Source organism: Nerophis lumbriciformis, linkage group LG01 (genome assembly GCF_033978685.3).
Source record: "Nerophis lumbriciformis linkage group LG01, RoL_Nlum_v2.1, whole genome shotgun sequence".
NCBI classification, from domain to species: Eukaryota; Metazoa; Chordata; class Actinopteri; order Syngnathiformes; family Syngnathidae; genus Nerophis; species Nerophis lumbriciformis.
Window position 1 is genome coordinate 65,520,616 of NC_084548.2, and position 21,268 is coordinate 65,541,883.

Sequence of the window (21,268 nt, forward strand, 5' to 3'; positions counted from 1 at the left end):
AATCAGTAGCCTGGAGAAAAGACAACAACCATGGCATTACTATCCTCGATTGGCCTGAACCCCATAGAGAATTTGTGGGGTATTGTGAAGAAGAAGCTGAAAGACACCAGACCCAATAATGCAAATGAGCTAAAGGCCGCTATTGAAGCATCCTGGGCATCCATAACACCTCAGCAATGCCACAGGCTGATTGCCTCCATGCTACGCCGCATTTAAGCAGTAATCCGTGCAAAAGGATTCCCAACCAAGTACTGAGTGCATTCATTGACATTTTCAAATATTTGATTTTATTTTGCTGATAAATACTTTACTGAAAGTAAAGTATTTATTTAATTTATATATATATCAGGGTTGTCCGATAATGGCTTTTTGCCGATATCCGATATTCCGATATTGTCCAACTCTTAATTACCGATACCGATATCAACCGATACCGATATATACAGTCGTGGAATTAACACATTATTATGCCTAATTTGGACAACCAGGTATGTTGAAGATAAGATCCTTTTTTTTTTTTAATTATAAAATAAAATAAGATAAATAAATTAAAAACATTTTCTTGAATAAAAAAGAAAGTATAACAAATTAAAAACAGTTACATAGAAACTAGTAATGAATGAAAATGAGTAAAATTAACTGTTAAAGGTTAGTACTATTAGTGGACCAGCAGCACGCATAATCATGTGTGCTTACGGACTGTATCCCTTGCAGACTGTATTGATATATATTGATATATAATGTAGGAACCAGAATATTAATAACAGAAAGAAACAACCCTATTGTGTGAATGAGTGTAAATGGGGGAGGAAGGTTTTTTGGGTTGGTGTACTAATTGTAAGTGTATCTTGTGTTTTTTATGTTGATTTAATAAAATTAAAAAAAACAAAAAAAACAAAAAACGATACTGATTAAAAAAAAAAATGATGCCGATAATTTCCAATATTACACTTTAAAGCATTTATCGGCCGATATTATCGGACATCTCTAATATATATATAAGAAATACTTGGATTTCAGTGAATTCTAGCTATAAATATACTCCTCCTCCCTTAACTCCGCCCCCCACCCCCAATCTCCCGAATTCGGAGGTCTCAAGGTTGGCAAGTATTGCAATAATAATATGGGCTGCTTGCATTGCAGCAGGCCCATAACAAGTCATTCTTTAAGATGTGTCCATTAAAAACCCTTGTTGTGTTCAGATGCTGACCTTTGACCTTGGGTTTGCAGCTGGACTAAAGGTGGTCCCATGTGGGTCATCGTCCCTCGGTGTCAGCTGACACATGCACGGTGTAGAAGCTCCACCCACTCACTTCCTGGTCCAGGTCACCTGACCAAGAGTGGTCATGTTAGAACAGGGGTGTCAAACTCCAATACAGAGTGGGCCAAAATGTAAAACTGAACAAAGCCGCGGGCCAAGGTTGGACAAATTAACCTTTTAATAGGGACCCAAACAAGTTTTGCATTGAATATTGAACAAGCAAGGCTTATGTAACTTTATAGTGACATGCAAAATCGAGTTTCAAATAATAATTCAAAAATATCAATGGCATATCAAATAAAATGTAAATAAAAATTGAATGCCTCTTTTCTATTTGCAGCTTTCTGAGGTAAATATCAAAATAAACTTTTTCCACAGGCTAATAAATTTGAAAATAAAATAACAATAATGAATGAATCAAACATTCAAGCCTTGAAGTAGCAAGAGAAAGTGCATGAATAAAACGTTAATTATTGCTCATTTTGCTACACTGATATGCTTTAACACTGAATGTGGAACAAGCAACGCTTATACAACTTAATAGTGCAAAATCAACTTTCAAAAAAACCAACGAAAAAACATCAATGGTATATTAAATACAATTAAAAAAACATATAGAATGCCTCTTTTCTATTTGCAGCCTTCTGAGGTAAATATCTTTTTCCACAGGCTAATAAATTTGAAAATAAAATAACAATGAATAAATCAACCATTAAGGCCTTTTAACTGCTCAGTTTGCAACACACTGATCTAATCTGATGTGCACAAGCCAGATACCTGACATCTTTTCTGGGATGCTAGTTAATTAATGTCGGGGCTCAGGTGGGCGGGGTTTGGTGGTAGCGGGGGGGTGTATATTGTAGCATCCCGGAAGAGTTAGTGCTGCAAGGGGTTCTGGGTATTTGTTCTGTTGTGTTACGGTGCGGATGTTCTCCCAAAATGTGTTTGTCATTCTTGTTTGGTGTGGTTTTACAGTGTGGCGCATATTTGTAACAGTGTTAAAGTTGTTTATGCGGCCACCCTTTGTGTGATGTTTATGCGGCCACCCTTTGTGTGACCTGTATGGCTGTTGATCAAGTATGCCTTGCATTTACTTATGTGTGTGTAGAAGCCGCATATATCATGTGACAGGCACGCTGTTCGTATGGAGGAAAAGCAGACGTGACAACAGGTTGTAGAGGACGCTAAAGGCAGTGCCTTTAAGGCACGCCCCCAATATTGTTGTCCGAGTGGAAATCGGGAAAAATTCGGGAGAACGGTTGCCCCGGGAGACTTTCGAGAGGGGCACTGAAAATTGGGAGGGCTGGCAAGTATGAGTATTAGCGGTGAATGCGCTGTATAATACCGGCGGGCCAGCTCTAATGTTAATTTGATATTGCCTCAAGGGCCAAATGAAATTACACGGCGGGCCAAATTTGGCCCGCGGGCCAGAGTTTGACACCCATGTGTTAGAACATGGGACCTTACTCAGCCAGCAAGTCTTAAAAAGATACTCACACAATAAAAAAGCTGATGTTTTAAGATATAAAACTGTTGTTACTCATTCTACTTACCATGCTATTGTCACAACGTTGTTTTATGACTCATAAGTCACTCATTCCTTTGTCTTAGTACAATTATATCACTAACTTACTCAGGGTCATACACATTTCAGGGGCTAGCCATGTAAGCTAACAGTTGCTAGCCACCTCACAACAGCATTTAGACGACAAACAAGGCGAACAAATGTGTTTCAAATGGTCCAGATGATAAATAACATTTTAGTCATACAACTACTGGACTTCCATCCATCCATTTACTACCGCTTGTCCCTTTTGAGGTCGCGGGGGGTCGCTGGAGCCAATCTCAGCTGCATTCGGACTTAAAGTTGAGTCAAAGGAGCTAATGAGTGGCTGTGTGACGTCACAGCAGCGAAAGCAGTGCATTCTGGGACTTGTAGTGCTAGCGCTGCCTGTCTTACATGACAGTAACTGTTCATGTTTAATACTTTTATTTAGAATAGAAAGCATGCACAAGTAATGTGTGTGTGTGTGTGTGTGTGTGTGTGTGTGTGTGTGTGTGTGTGTGTGTGTGTGTGTGTGCCTTGCTCAGGTAGATTGACACCCCCCAACACACTCTGCCTGACAACACGTTTGTGTGTGCGTGAGTGTGTGTGTGTGTGTGTGTCACGCTAATCAGGCTGATTGGAATTGAACACAAACAAAAACAGTTTCGTTGCTCTCGCTCGTTTCAAGGACAATATGTGATATCGGTACGATCTAAGCAAAAAACAAGTATCGGATTCGTAATGAATGGCCGTGCATGTAAATCGTGCGATACAAGCAGTCCTGCAGCGTGATTACTTGTGTGTGATAGCATGTGCAATACAAACAGTCCTACAGCGTGATTACTTGTGTGTGATAGCATGTGCGATACAAGCAGTCCGGCAGCGTGATTACGTGTGTGTGATAACATGTGCAATACAAGCAGTCCTACAGCGTGATTACTTGTGTGTGATATCATGTGCGATACAAGCAGTCTGGCAGCGTGATTATTTGTGTGTGATAGCATGTGCAATACAAACAGTTCTACAGCGTGATTACTTGTGTGTGATATCATGTGCGATACAAGCAGTCCTGCAGCGTGATTACTTGTGTGTGATAGCAAGTGCAATGGAAGCAGTCCTACAGCGTGATTACTTGTGTGTGATAGCATGTGCAATACAAGCAGTCCTGCAGCGTGATTATTTATGTGTGATATCATGTGCGATGCAAGCAGTCCTACAGCGTGATTACTTGTGTGATATAATGTGCGATACAAGCAGTCCTGCAGCTTGATTACTTGTGTGTGATAGCATGTGCGATACAAGCAGTCCTGCAGCGTGACTACTTGTATGTGATATCATGTGCGATACAAGCAGTCCTGCAGCGTGACTACTTGTATGTGATATCATGTGCGATACAAGCAGTCCGGCACCGTAATTACTTGTGTGTGATATCATGTGTGATACAAGCAGTCCTGCAGCTTGATTACTTGTGTGTGATATCATGTGCGATACAAGCAGTCCTGCAGCGTGATTACTTGTGTGTGATAGCATGTGCAATACAAACAGTCCTACAGCGTGATTACTTGTGTGTGATAGCATGTGCTATGCAAACAGTCCTGCAGCGTGATTACTTGTGTGTGATAGCATGTGCAATACGAGCAGTCCTGCAGCGTGATTATTTATGTGTGATATCATGTGCGATGCAAGCAGTCCTACAGCGTGATTACTTGTGTGATATCATGTGCAATACAAGCAGTCCTGCAGCGTGATTACTTGTGTGTGATATCATGTGCGATACAAGCAGTCATGCAGCGTGATTACTTGTGTGCGATAGCATGTGCGATATAAGCAGTCCTGCAGCGTGATTACTTGTGTGTGATATCATGTGCGATACAAGCAGTCCTGCAGCGTGATTACTTGTGTGTGACATCATGTGCGATACAAGCAGTCCGGCAGCGTGATTACTTGTGTGTGATATCATGTGCAATACAAGCAGTCCTGTAGCGTGAGTACTTGTGCGTGAGATAGCGTGCGATACTAGCAGTCTTGCAGCGTAACTACTTGTGCATGATATCATGTGCAATACAAACAGTCCTACAGCGTGATTACTAGTGTGTGTGTGTGTGATAGCATGTGCAATACAAGCAGTGCTGCAGCGTGATTATTTATGTGTGATATCATGTGCGATACAAGCAGTCCTGCAGCGTGATTACTTGTGTGTGACATCATGTGCGATACAAGCAATCAGGCAGCGTGATTACTTGTGTGTGATATCATGTGTGATACAAGCAGTCCTGCAGCGTGATTACTTGTGTGTGATAGCATGTTACCTTGCGTAATGACAATAAAGCTGATTCTGATTCTGATGTGCGATACAAGCTGCCCTGCAGCGTGATTACTTGTGTGTGATAGCATGTGCAATACAAGCAGTCCTACAGCGTGATTACTTGTGTGTGATAGCATGTGCGATACAAGCAGTCCTGCAGCGTGATTACTTGTGTGTGATAGCATGTGCAATACAAACAGTCCTACAGCGTGATTACTTGTGTGTGATAGCATGTGCTATGCAAACAGTCCTGCAGCGTGATTACTTGTGTGTGATATCATGTGCGATACAAGCAGTCCTGCAGCATGATTACTTGTGTGTGATAGCATGTGCAATACAAGCAGTCCTACAGCGTGATTACTTGTGTGTGATAGCATGTGCAATACAAGCAGTCCTACAGCGTGATTACTTGTGTGTGATAGCATGTGCAATACAAGCAGTCCTGCAGTGTGATTATTTATGTGTGATATCATGTGCAATGCAAGCAGTCCTGCAGCGTGATTACTTGTGTGATATCATGTGCAATACAAGCAGTCCTGCAGCGTGATTACTTGTGTGTGATATCATGTGCAATACAAGCAGTCCTGCAGCGTGATTACTTGTGTGTGATATCTTGTGCGATACAAGCAGTCCTACAGCGTGATTACTTGTGTGTGATAGCATGTGCGATACAATCAGTACTGCAGCGTGATTACTTGTTCTGATAGCATGTGCAATACAAACAGTTCTACAGCGTGATTACTTGTGTGTGATATCATGTGCGATACAAGCAGTCCTGCAGCGTGATTACTTGTGTGTGATAGCAAGTGCAATGGAAGCAGTCCTACAGCGTGATTACTTGTGTGTGATAGCATGTGCAATACAAGCAGTCCTGCAGCGTGATTATTTATGTGTGATGTCATGTGCGATGCAAGCAGTCCTACAGCGTGATTACTTGTGTGATATAATGTGCGATACAAGCAGTCCTGCAGCTTGATTACTTGTGTGTGATAGCATGTGCGATACAAGCAGTCCTGCAGCGTGACTACTTGTATGTGATATCATGTGCGATACAAGCAGTCCTGCAGCGTGACTACTTGTATGTGATATCATGTGCGATACAAGCAGTCCGGCACCGTAATTACTTGTGTGTGATATCATGTGTGATACAAGCAGTCCTGCAGCTTGATTACTTGTGTGTGATATCATGTGCGATACAAGCAGTCCTGCAGCGTGATTACTTGTGTGTGATAGCATGTGCAATACAAACAGTCCTACAGCGTGATTACTTGTGTGTGATAGCATGTGCTATGCAAACAGTCCTGCAGCGTGATTACTTGTGTGTGATATCATGTGCGATACAAGCAGTCCTGCAGCATGATTACTTGTGTGTGATAGCATGTGCAATACGAGCAGTCCTGCAGCGTGATTATTTATGTGTGATATCATGTGCGATGCAAGCAGTCCTACAGCGTGATTACTTGTGTGATATCATGTGCAATACAAGCAGTCCTGCAGCGTGATTACTTGTGTGTGATATCATGTGCGATACAAGCAGTCATGCAGCGTGATTACTTGTGTGCGATAGCATGTGCGATATAAGCAGTCCTGCAGCGTGATTACTTGTGTGTGATATCATGTGCGATACAAGCAGTCCTGCAGCGTGATTACTTGTGTGTGACATCATGTGCGATACAAGCAGTCCGGCAGCGTGATTACTTGTGTGTGATATCATGTGCAATACAAGCAGTCCTGTAGCGTGAGTACTTGTGCGTGAGATAGCGTGCGATACTAGCAGTCTTGCAGCGTAACTACTTGTGCATGATATCATGTGCAATACAAACAGTCCTACAGCGTGATTACTAGTGTGTGTGTGTGTGATAGCATGTGCAATACAAGCAGTGCTGCAGCGTGATTATTTATGTGTGATATCATGTGCGATACAAGCAGTCCTGCAGCGTGATTACTTGTGTGTGACATCATGTGCGATACAAGCAATCAGGCAGCGTGATTACTTGTGTGTGATATCATGTGTGATACAAGCAGTCCTGCAGCGTGATTACTTGTGTGTGATAGCATGTTACCTTGCGTAATGACAATAAAGCTGATTCTGATTCTGATGCTGATGTGCGATACAAGCTGTCCTGCAGCGTGATTACTTGTGTGTGATAGCATGTGCAATACAAGCAGTCCTACAGCGTGATTACTTGTGTGTGATAGCATGTGCGATACAAGCAGTCCTGCAGCGTGATTACTTGTGTGTGATAGCATGTGCAATACAAGCAGTCCTACAGCGTGATTACTTGTGTGTGATAGCATGTGCAATACAAGCAGTCCTGCAGTGTGATTATTTATGTGTGATATCATGTGCAATGCAAGCAGTCCTGCAGCGTGATTACTTGTGTGATATCATGTGCAATACAAGCAGTCCTGCAGCGTGATTACTTGTGTGTGATATCATGTGCAATACAAGCAGTCCTGCAGCGTGATTACTTGTGTGTGATATCATGTGCGATACAAGCAGTCCTACAGCGTGATTACTTGTGTGTGATAGCATGGGCGATACAATCAGTACTGCAGCGTGATTACTTGTTCTGATAGCATGTGCAATACAAGCAGTCCTACAGCGTGATTACTTGTGTGTGATAGCATGTGCAATACAAGCAGTCCTGCAGCGTGATTATGTGTGATATCATGTGCGATGCAAGCAGTCCTGCAGCTTGATTACTTGTGTGTGATATCATGTGCGATACAAGTGGTCCTGCAGTGTGATTACTTGTGTAATTTCAACCAAACTTTGATGTGATGCTTCGCCACAAAACAGGAAACGCTAATAACTGGGCTCCACAAGGTCAGACCTGGATCAGAGTTTGCTGGAATTGTTCTGCGTGACAACAGCTGCTCCTCCCTGGACAGGAAGTGACCTCAGGGCGAGGAGCAAACATCCAAACACATCTTCATCATCACATCTGGGCTATTCAGAAACTCGTTAACAACATGAAGGTCAGTCTAATCCGTGTTGACAGCAAACCACACCCGACTAGTACTTCCACTAGTAATACTGTAGTATTTGACCTCCTTCAGTGTTGTCCACGGGTGTCAGTGCGCAGCAACAGAAGGTGTTTTGACGTACGCCAGGCTTCTGGAGAGAGACAAAATCAATGGTGTAAAATCCATCTGTTGATGAACGTCAGCGGCTTGACCCTGAACGCCCCACGCCGCCTCAGACAGCAATAATCAATGTTGTGAATAACGTGGAGGAACACGGCTGTCTGTGTCCTCGCCGTGACACAGCCCAATGTTTGTTACTTTATCGTACGTTTCTTAAATATTTGTTTCTTTATCGTATGTTTCTTACATATTTGTTACTTTATTGGATGTTTCTTAAATGTTTGTTACTTTATCGAATGTTTCTTAAATGTTTGTTATTTTATCATACGTTTCTTAAATATTTGTTACTTTATCGTATGTTTCTTAAATGTTTGTTACTTTATCGGATGTTTCTTAAATGGTTCTTACTTTATTGTCCATCCATCCATCCATCCATCTTCTTCCGCTTATCTGAGGTCAGGTCGCGGGGGCAGCAGCCTTAGCAGGGAAGTATGTTTCTTAAATGTTTGTTACTCCATCGTACGTTTTTTAAATGTTTGTTACTTTATCGGATGTTTCTTAAATGTTTGTTACTTTATCGTATGTTTCTTAAAGGTTTGTTACTTTATCGGCTATTTCTTAAATGTTGATTACTTTATCGTACGTTTCTTAAATGGTTGTAACTTTATCGTACGTTTCTTAAATGTTTGTTACTTTATCGTATGTTTCTGAAAGGTTTGTTACTTTATCGGATGTTTCTTAAATGTTGGTTACTTTATTGTACATTTCTTAAAGGTTTGTTACTTTATCGGATGCTTTTTAAATGTTGGTTACTTTATCGTACGTTTCTTAAATGGTTGTTACTTTATCGTACGTTTCTTAAATGTTTGTTACTTTATCGTACGTTTCTTAAATGTGTGTTACTTTATCGTATGTTTCTAAAATGTTTGTTACTTTATCGGGTGTTTCTTAAATGGTTGTTACTTTAACGTACGTTTCTTAAATGGTTGTAACTTCATCGTACGTCTCTTAAATGTTTGTTACTTTATCGTATGTTTCTTAAAGGTTTGTTACTTTATCGGCTGTTTCTTAAATGTTGGTTACTTTATCGTACGTTTCTTAAATGGTTGTAACTTTATCGTACGTTTCTTAAATGTTTGTTACTTTATCGTATGTTTCTGAACGGTTTGTTACTTTATCGGATGTTTCTTAAATGTTGGTTACTTTATTGTACATTTCTTAAAGGTTTGTTACTTTATCGGATGCTTTTTAAATGTTGGTTACTTTATCGTACGTTTCTTAAATGTTTGTTACTTTATCGTACGTTTCTTAAATGTGTGTTACTTTATCGTATGTTTCTAAAATGTTTGTTACTTTATCGTACTTTTCTTAAATGGTTGTAACTTTATCGTACGTTTCTTAAATGTTTGTTACTTTATCGTACGTTTCTTAAATGTGTTACTTTATCGGATGTTTCTTAAACGTTTGTTACTTTATCATACGTTTCTTAAATATTTGTTACTTTATCGTATGTTTCTTAAATGGTTGTTACTTTATCGTACGTTTCTTAAATGTGTGTTACTTTATCGTATGTTTCTAAAATGTTTGTTACTTTATCGGATGTTTCTTAAATGGTTGTTACTTTATCGTACGTTTCTTAAATGGTTGTAACTTTATCGTACGTTTCTTAAATGTTTGTTACTTTATCGTACGTTTCTTAAATGTGTTACTTTATCGGATGTTTCTTAAATGTTTGTTACTTTATCATACGTTTCTTAAATATTTGTTACTTTATCGTATGTTTCTTAAATGTTTGTTACTTTATCGTACGTTTCTTAAATGTTTGTTACTTTATCGGATGTTTCTTAAATGTTTGTTACTTTATCGTATATGTATGTATATACATGTGTATGTATGTGTATGTTAATGTATATATGTGTATGTGTGTGTATGTGTACATGTATGTATGTATATTTCTGGGTGTACGCTCTGGGCCTGCCTGTCAGGCGGGGTTCGGCGCCTCAGGCTACTGCATCCGGACTGCGTGTCTGGAGCTCCTGGGTCCCACCGTCCATCCCTTCCGGATGCCCGACTTGGTTGGGGCCTGCTGGGTCTAGTCCCAGCGTCTATTGTGGTAGCTTGGTGCTCCAAGGTATTATGAGGTGCTGCGAGTGGGCCAGTTGCTGGGGTAGTGACCTTGTATGTCAGCATGTCTGTGATCTTCTTTTAATTCTTTTTTATTTATTTATTTTTTAATATGTTTTATTAATATTATTATTTTTATTTATTTTTTCCCCCTCCCTCAGGGGGTGAACTCGGCGGGGCAGTTGTTGGTTGTTCCATCTCTATCGTTGGGGTCCCTGCGGGTGGGGTGGGTGGTTCCCGTAGCCCCGTGCTGGGTGGTCCTGCGGCGGCCGACTTGGGTGGGGTGGCCGGGCGCTGGCCTCGCCGCGCTCTTCGGGGGGTGGGGGATGGGCTCGTGGGGGCCCGGTTGCCGGTGGGGCGGGGGCGGTCTTCCCGTCCGGTTGAAGGGAGTCTCTGGGCCCCCCGGGCGGTGCGTCCCGCCTTTCTGCCCGCGTGGGGTGTGGTCTCTCGCTGACTTGGGGTCTGGCTGTCCCCTGCTTTTCTCGTGCCTTGTCCTCTGCGGGGTGCGTCTGTCTGCGGCCTGCTGCTGGCCCTTGTGGGCGTCGCGGCGGGCCAGGCTCTGGGGTTCCTGTCGCTGGCCGGCTTGGCTGCGTGGGGGCGGTGGTCCCTGGTTCCCTGGGCACCACACCTACTGTTTGTGGGTTGGGCTCTCGGAGAGGCTGGGGCCGTACTCTGGCTCCCACGCACACTGGGAGTCGAATATATTGTACATACAAATTCACACATACTCACATACATACATAGATACCTACGCTCCCACATACATACACAAATACAGTACATATTTACATACTCAAAGTTTGTACATTCAAACGCACATTTAATATACAAACATACACATACTGTACATATACATTCATTATACAAACATACATATACACATTCTATACACATTCTGTACATATACATTCACTGTACAAACACATATACACATTCTGTACATATACATTCACTATACAAACATACATATACACATTCTGTACATATACAAGTACATATGCATACATACACTCATGCACATAATCACGTTTCATCAAACATATATTAACGTTGTTGCCCTAGGGTAAACTGGGTATAACACATGGCACACTGACAAAGCTTAACCTATTGTTACTATAACAATCTACAAGGGTTAATGTGGGTTGCTTCTCTTTCTTCCCCTCCATTTTTCTGCATTCTTTCGTATCTCAAGTTATCATTACGTATATGTATTGTTGCATTTGAACAAATGTATTGTTGATAATAAAGGTAAAGTATTGGTATTGTTCATTATCAATAGCGCTATTTCTATTGGTATTTGTATTGATCCATTTGTAGTGTAATAATGCTCATTGTCATTTCTGTATTATTTTTTATTTTCGCTAACTGCTTATTTGCTATTACTTTTACCATCATATTTGTACATGTTGTATTTGCTGATGTTGCTCTATTGTTGTTGTTGTTGTTATTGTTGTTGTCTCTCTGTCTAATCCCCCTCTTGTCCCCACAATTTCCCCCTCTGTCTTCCTTTTTTTTCTCTTTCTATCCCCTCCTGCTCCGGCCCGGCTGCACCAAATGATAATATAAATACATTTAATAAAGTCAAATACAAATAAGGTAACAAGAGAAGTATCCTACACTTCTCTTTTGTAAAGTACATCTGAACAGCCGATATTGGCATCTACATCAACTACTGTATAGGATTTGCCTGAGAAGCTGGACAGGACAAAAAATAAATAAAAAAATTAAAAAAATTAAAAATGTAAAATAAAATAAATGTTTGTTACTTTATCACACGTTTCTTGAATGTATGTTACTTTATCATATGTTTATTACATGTTTGTTACTTTATTGGATGTTTCTTCAATGTTTGTTACTGTATGGAATGTTTCTTAAATATTTGTTACTTTATCGTATGTTTCTTTAACGTTTGTTTTTCTATCGTACGTTTCTTAGATGTGTTACTTTATCCATTCATCCATCCATCTTCTTCCGCTTATCCGAGGTCGGGTCGCGGGGGCAGCAGCCTAAGCAGGGAAGCCCAGACTTCCCTCTCCCCAGCCACTTCGTCCAGCTCTTCCCGGGGGACCCCGAGGCGTTCCCAGGCCAGCCGGGAGACATAGTCTTCCCAACGTGTCCTGGGTCTTCCCCGTGGCCTCCTACCGGTCGGACGTGCCCTAAACACCTCCCTAGGGAGGCGCTCGGGTGGCATCCTGACCAGATGCCCAAACCACCTCATCTGGCTCCTCTCGATGTGGAGGAGCAGCGGCTTTACTTTGAGCTCCCCCCGGATGACAGAGCTTCTCACCCTATCTCTAAGGGAGAGCCCCGCCACCCGGCGGAGGAAACTCATTTCGGCCGCTTGTACCCGTGATCTTGTCCTTTCGGTCATAACCCAAAGCTCATGACCATAGGTGAGGATGGGAACGTAGATCGACCGGTAAACTGAGAGCTTTGCCTTCCGGCTCTGCTCCTTCTTCACCAAAACGGATCGATACAGCGTCCGCATTACTGAAGACGCCGCACCAATCCGCCTGTCGATCTCACGATCCACTCTTCCCTCACTCGTAGACAAGACTCCGAGGTACTTGAACTCCTCCACTTGGGGCAGGGTCTCCTCCGCAACCCGGAGATGGCACTCCACCCTTTTCCGGGCGAGAACCATGGACTCGGACTTGGAGGTGCTGATTCTCATCCCAGTCGCTGCGAACCGATCCAGCGAGAGCTGAAGATCCTGGCCAAATGAAGCCATCAGGACCACATCATCTGCAAAAAGCAGAGACCTAATCCTGCAGCCACCGAACCGGAGCCCCTCAACGCCTTGACTGCGCCTAGAAATTCTGTCCATAAAAGTTATGAACAGAATCGGTGACGAAGGGCAGCCTTGGCGGAGTCCAACCCTCACTGGAAACGTGTCCGACTTATTGCCGGCAATGCGGACCAAGCTCTGACACTGATCATACAGGGAGCGGACCGCCACAATCAGACAGTTCGATACCCCATACTCTCTGAGCACTCCCCACAGGACTTCCCGAGGGACACGGTCGAATGCCTTCTCCAAGTCCACAAAGCACATGTAGACTGGTTGGGCAAACTCCCATGCACCCTCAAGGACCCTGCCGAGAGTATAGAGCTGGTCCACAGTTCCACGACCAGGACGAAAACCACACTGTTCCTCCTGCATCCAAGGTTCAATTATCCGGCGTAGCCTCCTCTCCAGTACACCTGAATAGACCTTACCGGGAAGGCTGAGGAGTGTGATCCCACGATAGTTAGAACACACCCTTCGGTTCCCCTTCTTAAAGAGAGAAATCACCACCCCGGTCTGCCAATCCAGAGGCTCCGCCCCCGATGGCCACGCGATGCTGCAGAGTCTTGTCAACCAAGACAGCCCCACAGCATCCAGAGCCTTAAGGAACTCCGGGCGGGTCTCATCCACCCCCGGGGCCTTGCCACCGAGCCTTTTAACTACCTCAGCAACCTCAGCCCCAGAAATAGGAGAGCCCACCACAGATGCCCCAGGCACTGCTTCCTCATAGGAAGACGTGTTGGTGGGATTGAGGAGGTCTTCGAAGTATTCCCTCCACCGATCCACAACATCCGCAGTCGAGGTCAGCAGAACACCATCCTCACCATACACGGTGTTGATAGTGCACTGTTTCCCCTTCCTGAGGCGGCGGATGGTGGTCCAGAATCGCTTCGAAGCCATCCGGAAGTCGTTTTCCATGGCTTCCCCGAACTCCTCCCATGTCCGAGTTTTTGCCTTCGCAATTGCTGAAGCCGCACACCGCTTGGCCCGTCGGTACCTGTCCGCTGCCTCAAGAGTCCCATGAGCCAAAAGAACCCGATAGGACTCCTTCAGCTTGACGGCATCCCTCACCGCCGGTGTCCACCAACGGATTCTAGGATTACCGCCACAACAGGCACCAACTACCTTGCGGCCACAGCTCCAATCAGCTGCCTCGACAATAGAGGTGCGGAACATGGTCCACTCGGACTCAATGTCCAGCACCTCCCTCGTGACATGTTCAAAGTTCTTCCGGAGGTGGGAATTGAAACTCTCTCTGACAGGAGACTCTGACAGACGTTCCCAGCAAACCCTCACAATGCCTTTGGGCCTGCCAGGTCTGTCCGGCATCCTCCCCCACCATCGCAGCCAACTCACCACCAGGTGGTGATCGGTAGAAAGCTCCGCCCCTCTCTTCACCCGAGTGTCCAAAACATGAGGCCGCAAATCCGATGACACAACTACAAAGTCGATCATGGAACTGCGGCCTAGGGTGTCCTGGAGCCAAGTGCACATATGGACACCCTTATGTTTGAACATGATGTTTGTTATCGACAATCTGTGACGAGCACAAAAGTCCAATAACAAAACACCACTCGGGTTCAGATCCGGGCGGCCATTCTTCCCAATCACACCTCTCCAGGTTCCACTGTCGCTGCCCAGCATTGAAGTCCCCCAGTAGAATGAGGGAATCACCCGGGGGAGCACTCTCCAGTACTCCCTCGAGTGAATCCAAAAAGGGTGGGTACTCTGAGCTGCCGTTTGGCGGATAAGCGCAACAACAGTCAGGACCCGTCCCCCCACCCGAAGGCGGAGGGAAGCTACCCTCTCGTCCACCGGGTTGAACTCCAACGTGCAGGCTCTGAGCCGGGGGCCAACAAGAATTGCCACCCCAGCCCGTCGCCTCTCACTGCCGGCAACGCCAGAGTGGAAGAGAGTCCAGCCCCTCTCGAGAGAATTGGTTCCAGAGCCCTTGCTGTGCGTCGAAGTGAGTCCGACTATATCTAGCCGGAACTTCTCCACCTCACGCACTAGCTCAGGCTCCTTCCCCCCCAGCGAGGTGACGTTCCACGTCCCAAGAGCTAGCTTCTGTAGCCGAGGATCGGACCGCCAAGTGCCCTGCCTTCGGCTGCCGCCCAGCTCACACTGCACCCGACCTCTATGACCCCTGCTATGGGTGGTGAGCCCATTGGAGGGGGGACCCACGTTGCCTCTTCGGGCTGTGCCTGGCCGGGCCCCATGGGGACAGGCCCGGACACCAGGCGCTCTAATTATTATTTGCAAAAAAAAATAAAGTTTATGAGTTTGAACATCAAATATGTTGTCTTTGTAGCATATTCAACTGAATATGGGTTGAAAATGATTTGCAAATCATTGTATTCCGTTTATATTTACATCTAACACAATTTCCCAACTCATATGGAAACGGGGTTTCTTACATTTATGTTACCTAACAGTTTGCTAGTTTAACATTTGTTACTTTATTCTATGTTTCTTACATTTATGTTACCTAATAGTTTGCTACTTTAACGTCTTACAGACGCGAAAGTAACTTGACTTTTTCCTGGCGACTTTTCACAGGGAGGATATGGAGGGAGGCTTGCAGAGAAACTCTGAATAATGAACGACTTGTTTACTGTCTAAAAGGTCTCAGCCTGCGCGCGCGCACACACACACACACACACACACACACACACACACACACACACACACACACACACGCACGCACACACGCACACACAGAGGATTATTCAAAGTTGTACTTAAGTCTGCTGGTGCGGCTGAGACAAACACACTGGAGGCCCCCAGTGTGAACGTTTTATTAGTCTTGTCCCAATTAGTGTTAGACACACACACACACACACACACACACACACACACACACACACACACACACACACACACACACACACACACACACACACACACAGAGTCAGAAGACAAACACTAATTGACACCAAGCTGTTGAATTAAATTAGTCTCACTAGTTAGAAACAACATAATTAGCAGACTGTGACTTTCTGCTGTTGGCCATCATATATATATATATATATATATATATATATATATATATATATATATAGTCGTGGTCAAAAGTTGACATACACTTGTAAAGAACATAATGTCATGGCTGTCTTGAGTTTCCAATAATTTCTACAACTCTTATTTTTTTGTGATAGAGTGATTGGAGCACATACTTGTTGGTCACAAAAAAACATTCATGAAGTTTGTTTTTTTATGATTTTTTTATGAGTCTACTGAAAATGTGAGCAAATCTGCTGGGTTAAAGTATACATACAGCAATGTTAATATTTGGTTACATGTCCTTTGGCAAGTTTCACTGCAATAGGGCGCTTTTGGTAGCCATCCACAAGCTTCTGCTTGAATTTTTGACCATTCCTCTTGACAAAATTGGTGCAGTTCAGCTAAATTTGTTAGTTTTGTGACATGGACTTGTTTCTTCAGCATTGTCCACACGTTTAAGTCAGGACTTTGGGAAGGTCATTCTAAAACCTTAATTCTAGCCTGATTTAGCCATTCCTTGACCACTTTTGACGTGTGTTTGGGGTCATTGTCCTGTTGGAACACCCAACTGCGCCCAAGACCATGATTTTAGGTTGTCCTGCCGAATTTGGAGGTAATCCTCCTTTTTCATTGTCCCATTTGATCTGTTCCATTGGCAGCAAAACAGGCCCAGAGCATAATACTACCACCACCATGCTTGACGGTAGGTTTGGTGTTCCTGGGATTAAAGGCCTCACCTTTTCTCCTCCAAACATATTGCTGGCTCAATTTTACTTTCATCTGACCACAGAACTTTCCTCCAGAAGGTCTTATCTTTGTCCATATGATGTCAGATAAAACAAAAATTGAGCTGTTTGGCCACAATACAATTCTTATTTGTAACGATTCTTAAATCGATTAAAAAAAAACACATCAAAAAATGATTTATTTTTTGTAGTGTGATTTTTTCAATGCATCTATATTTTTTATCGTCACAAAATCTTTTTTTCTTTAAAAAAAAATTCATATTATGTTTATAAACTCAGTAAATACGTCCCTGGACACATGAGGACTTTGAATATGACCAATGTACGATCCTGCAACTACTTGGTATCGGATCGATACCGAAATGTGTGGTATCATCCCAAACTAATGTAAAGTGTCAAAGAACAGAAGAATAAGTGATTATTATATTTTAACAGAAGTGTAGATAGAACATGTTAAAACAGAAAATACGCAGATATTAACAGTAAGTGAACACGTAGATTAATAATCAATTTTTACAGTTTGTCCCTCATAATGTAGACAAAATAATAGGTAGATAAATGACACAATATGTTACTGCATACGTCAGCAGACTAATTAGGAGTCTTTGTTTGTTTACTTACTACTAAAAGACAAGTTGTCTAGTATGTTCACTATTTTATTTAATTACAATAATAATTATATGTTTAATGTAACCTAAGATTTTTTGTTCAAATAATGACATTTTTTGTGGTGCCCTTTATTTAGAAAAGTATCGAAATACATTTTGGCACCAAAATATTGGTATCGGGACCACCCTACTTCAAAGAGGTGTGGCCTATCCCCCCATGGCCCCGCCCACCGGTCCATATGAAGACGTTTAATGGATGACAGCTGGTGACCCCGCCTCCTTGTGATGTCACCTGGTCTTAGCCAATCAGAAGAAAGTAGCCACAGGCGCTCCAACCAAACAGGCATATACTTTTTTTTTTATTGGCCCTCATCATTTAGAAAACACTGACAGAAATTACTCTCATTTTGCTTTGTTTGGTCGATGGATTTCAGCGGACAAAATCATATCAAAGTAGAATAAAGGCAGCTGTCAATCATGTCGTTGGAACAAACAAACACATCATTAGCATGTCGGCAAACAGGCATAAGCTCATCTTTGTAATCAGCGCACGCTACGCCCTCTACCCCAGGGGGCCCCGGACCCCCCGACCGTGTGTGTGAGGTTTGATGGAAACGCTCTTTTGTGGTTTTCACATGCTAATCTTTCTTTTATCAGCAGCATAAAAAGGAGTTTAGCTGCTTAAAGACAAACAAATGACTTCTGGCACACACACACATTATGTGTGTGTGTGTGTGTGTGTGTGTGTGTGTGTGTGTGTGTGTGTGTGTGTGTGTGTGTGTGTGTGTGTTCTTGTATTTCTACCCTTCTCGAGACATCAAGAAGGAAAAGTAGCTTCCATATGAGGAGGTGTGAACAAGTTAGGACATAAATCATGGTCCCGATACGGAAAACCATTGCATCTAACAGAGAGCCAAATACTAGAGTCCGTGAACATTGCTCCAAAGTTGGGATTTTTTTGTTGATTTAATGTGCATGCAAAAGTAAAGATTGACAGGTGCAAAGGCAGCAATATATGATAAAACAAGACGGCAGCTGAAGAAGGACTTCCCTAGTCATCCCCGAAAAAAACCCGCTAGGTGAATAGCTGATTTTACGACTTCTGGTGCTGACGTAAGACAACCCGCGTCCCATATGCGACCATAGGATGAACAAATACACTACGCGACTAAGACTATAGTGGCCATTAACAGTTAGCTTCTACAGCTGGGTTGCCCAAAGTGCGGCACAGGGGCCATCTGTGGTCCGTGACTCCTTTGTCATCGGCCTTAAGCACATAACAAAAAAAACAAAATTAGAAATCTCATTTGCACCCCTGGTGGTGATATCTATCAAAATGAGGGTGGTCCCGAAAAGGAGGGATTTTTCCCATCGACTGTGTGTCGCTTTTAAAAGTGCTCCCCCTCTGGTCAACATATGAAATAACAAGTGTGTGTAAGAAATTGAAATGCGCCCCCTATGGCCAAAATTAATTAAAATAAATTTTCATATGAGTTGGGAAATTGTGTTAGATGTAAACGGAATACAATGATTTGCAAATCATTTTCAACCCATATTCAGCTGAATATGCTACAAAGACAACATATTTGATGTTCAAACTGATAAACTTTTTTTTTTTTTTGCAAATAATCATTAACTTTAGAATTTGATGCCAGCAACACGTGACAAAGAAGTTGAGAAAGGTGGCAATAAATACTGATAAAGTTGAGGAATGCTCATCAAACACTTATTTGGAACATCCCACAGGTGTGCAGGCAAATTGGGAACAGGTGGGTGCCATGATTGGGTATAAAAGTAGATTCCATGAAATGCTCAGTCATTCACAAACAAGGATGGGGCGAGGGTCACCACTTTGTCAACAAATGCGTGAGCAAATTGTTGAACAGTTTAAGAAAAACCTTTCTCAACCAGCTATTGCAAGGAATTTAGGGATTTCACCATCTACGGTCCGTAATATCATCAAAGGGTTCAGAGAATCTGGAGAAATCACTGCAAGCAGCTAAGCCCGTGACCTTTGATCCCTCAGGCTGTACTGCATCAACAAGCGACATCAGTGTGTAAAGGATATCACCACATGGGCTCAGGAACATTTCAGAAACCCACTGTTAGTAACTACAGTTGGTCGCTACATCTGTAAGTGCAACTTAAAAGTCTCCTATGCAAGGCGAAAACCGTTTATCAACAACACCCAGAAACGCCGTCGGCTTCGCTGGGCCTGAGCTCATCTAAGATGGACTGATACAAAGTGGAAAAGTGTTCTGTGGTCTGACGAGTCCACATTTCAAATTGTTTTTGGAAACTGTGGACGTCGTGTCCTCCGGACCAAAGAGGAAAAGAACCATCCGGATTGTTATAGGCGCAAAGTTGAGAAGCCAGCATCTGTGATGGTATGGGGGTGTATTAGTGCCCAAGAAATGAGTAACTTACACATCTGTGAAGGCACCATTAATGCTGAAAGGTACATACAGGTTTTGGAGCAACATATGTTGCCATCCAAGCAACGTTACCATGGACGCCCCTGCTTATTTCAGCAAGACAATGCCAAGCCACGTGTTACATCAACGTGGCTTCATAGTAAAAGAGTGCGGGTACTAGACTGGCCTGCCTGTAGTCCAGACCTGTCTCCCATTGAAAATGTGTGGCGCATTATGAAGCCTAAAATAGCACAACGGAGACCCCCGGACTGTTGAACAACTTAAGCTGTACATCAAGCAAGAATGGGAAATAATTCTACCTGAGAAGCTTCAAAAATGTGTCTCCTCAGTTCCCAAACGTTTACTGAGTGTTGTTAAAAGGAAAGGCCATGTAACACAGTGGTGAACATGCCCTTTCCCAACTACTTTGGCACGTGTTGCAGCCATGAAATTCTAAGTTAATTATTTGCAAAAAAAAAAAAAATAATTATGAGTTTGAACATCAAATATCTTGAATATTGAATATGGGTTGAAAATGCTTTGCAAATCATTGTATTCCGTTTATATTTACATCTAACACAATTTCCCAACTCATATGGAAACGGGGTTTGTATATGACTCGAGGGTAAACGGTTGCAAAATGAGCACAAAAAGCTCGCACTTTAATGTTAGCATGCAACTTTTATGACTGTAAGGTGTATGGCTGCAGAATTAAGACAAAAAAAAAGCGTAAAATGAGCAACAAAAAAAAAGTGTATGTGTTAGCGCCGCTGCCTACTGACGTGTTTACATAATCCTGGATGAATAAACATGAGAGCATTTATGAATAAACATGGCCGCACACACACACAGCCATGAATATTCAGTGTTTGGTTCTCACACGGTGTGACTGACAAGTCGTGTTCATCTCCTCCTCCTCCCCGCGCCAATTAGCTCGCTTTGTTTGACTGGCGCGCTCTCGACGGGTTCGCACTCGACGATGCTTCGCCTCGCGTCGCCTCGGCGACCGAGCGGGGGAACACGAGCCGATGGCCGCCTGGACCGCCTTTTGCTCGCGCAGTTCACGAGTGTCACGTACCAAGTTGCATGACTCTGGGTGAAACGGTTGCAAAACTAGCAAAAAAAAGTTAAAAGTAAACAATCTCCCAACTCATATGGAAACGGGGTTTGTATAAGGCGCATAGAATAGACGCTACAGTAGAGGCTGGGGTTACGTTATGCATCCCGTAGTTGCGAGACCTGTTGTGGCTCAATATTGGTCCATATATAAGGCGCACCGGATTATAAGGCGCACTGTCAGCTTTTGAGAAAATTGGAGGTTTTTAGGCGCGACTTATAGTGCGGAAAATACAGTAATATGGTTCATGGGGACCAAATTTTTAT

General features: G+C 43.1%; 1 protein-coding gene across 5 annotated transcripts in view; it reads right to left on the bottom strand.

The window, feature by feature from the left end:
• The window catches only part of LOC133571543 (extracellular sulfatase Sulf-2-like), a 109,719-nt gene that overhangs the window by 82,913 nt on the left and 5,538 nt on the right, over positions 1-21,268 (bottom strand). For 2 of the 5 annotated variants that reach the window (XM_061924234.2, XM_061924230.1), the window contains exons 1-2: positions 2,815-3,124; positions 1,211-1,330 (exon numbers count right to left, since the gene is read on the bottom strand). The gene's annotated coding sequence lies outside the window, so the exon portion shown is untranslated. Of the gene's footprint in view, positions 1-1,210; positions 1,331-2,814; positions 3,128-21,268 lie in introns of those variants that run through there. The other 3 variants (XM_061924232.1, XM_061924235.1, XM_061924233.1) reach the window with 3 other exon arrangements.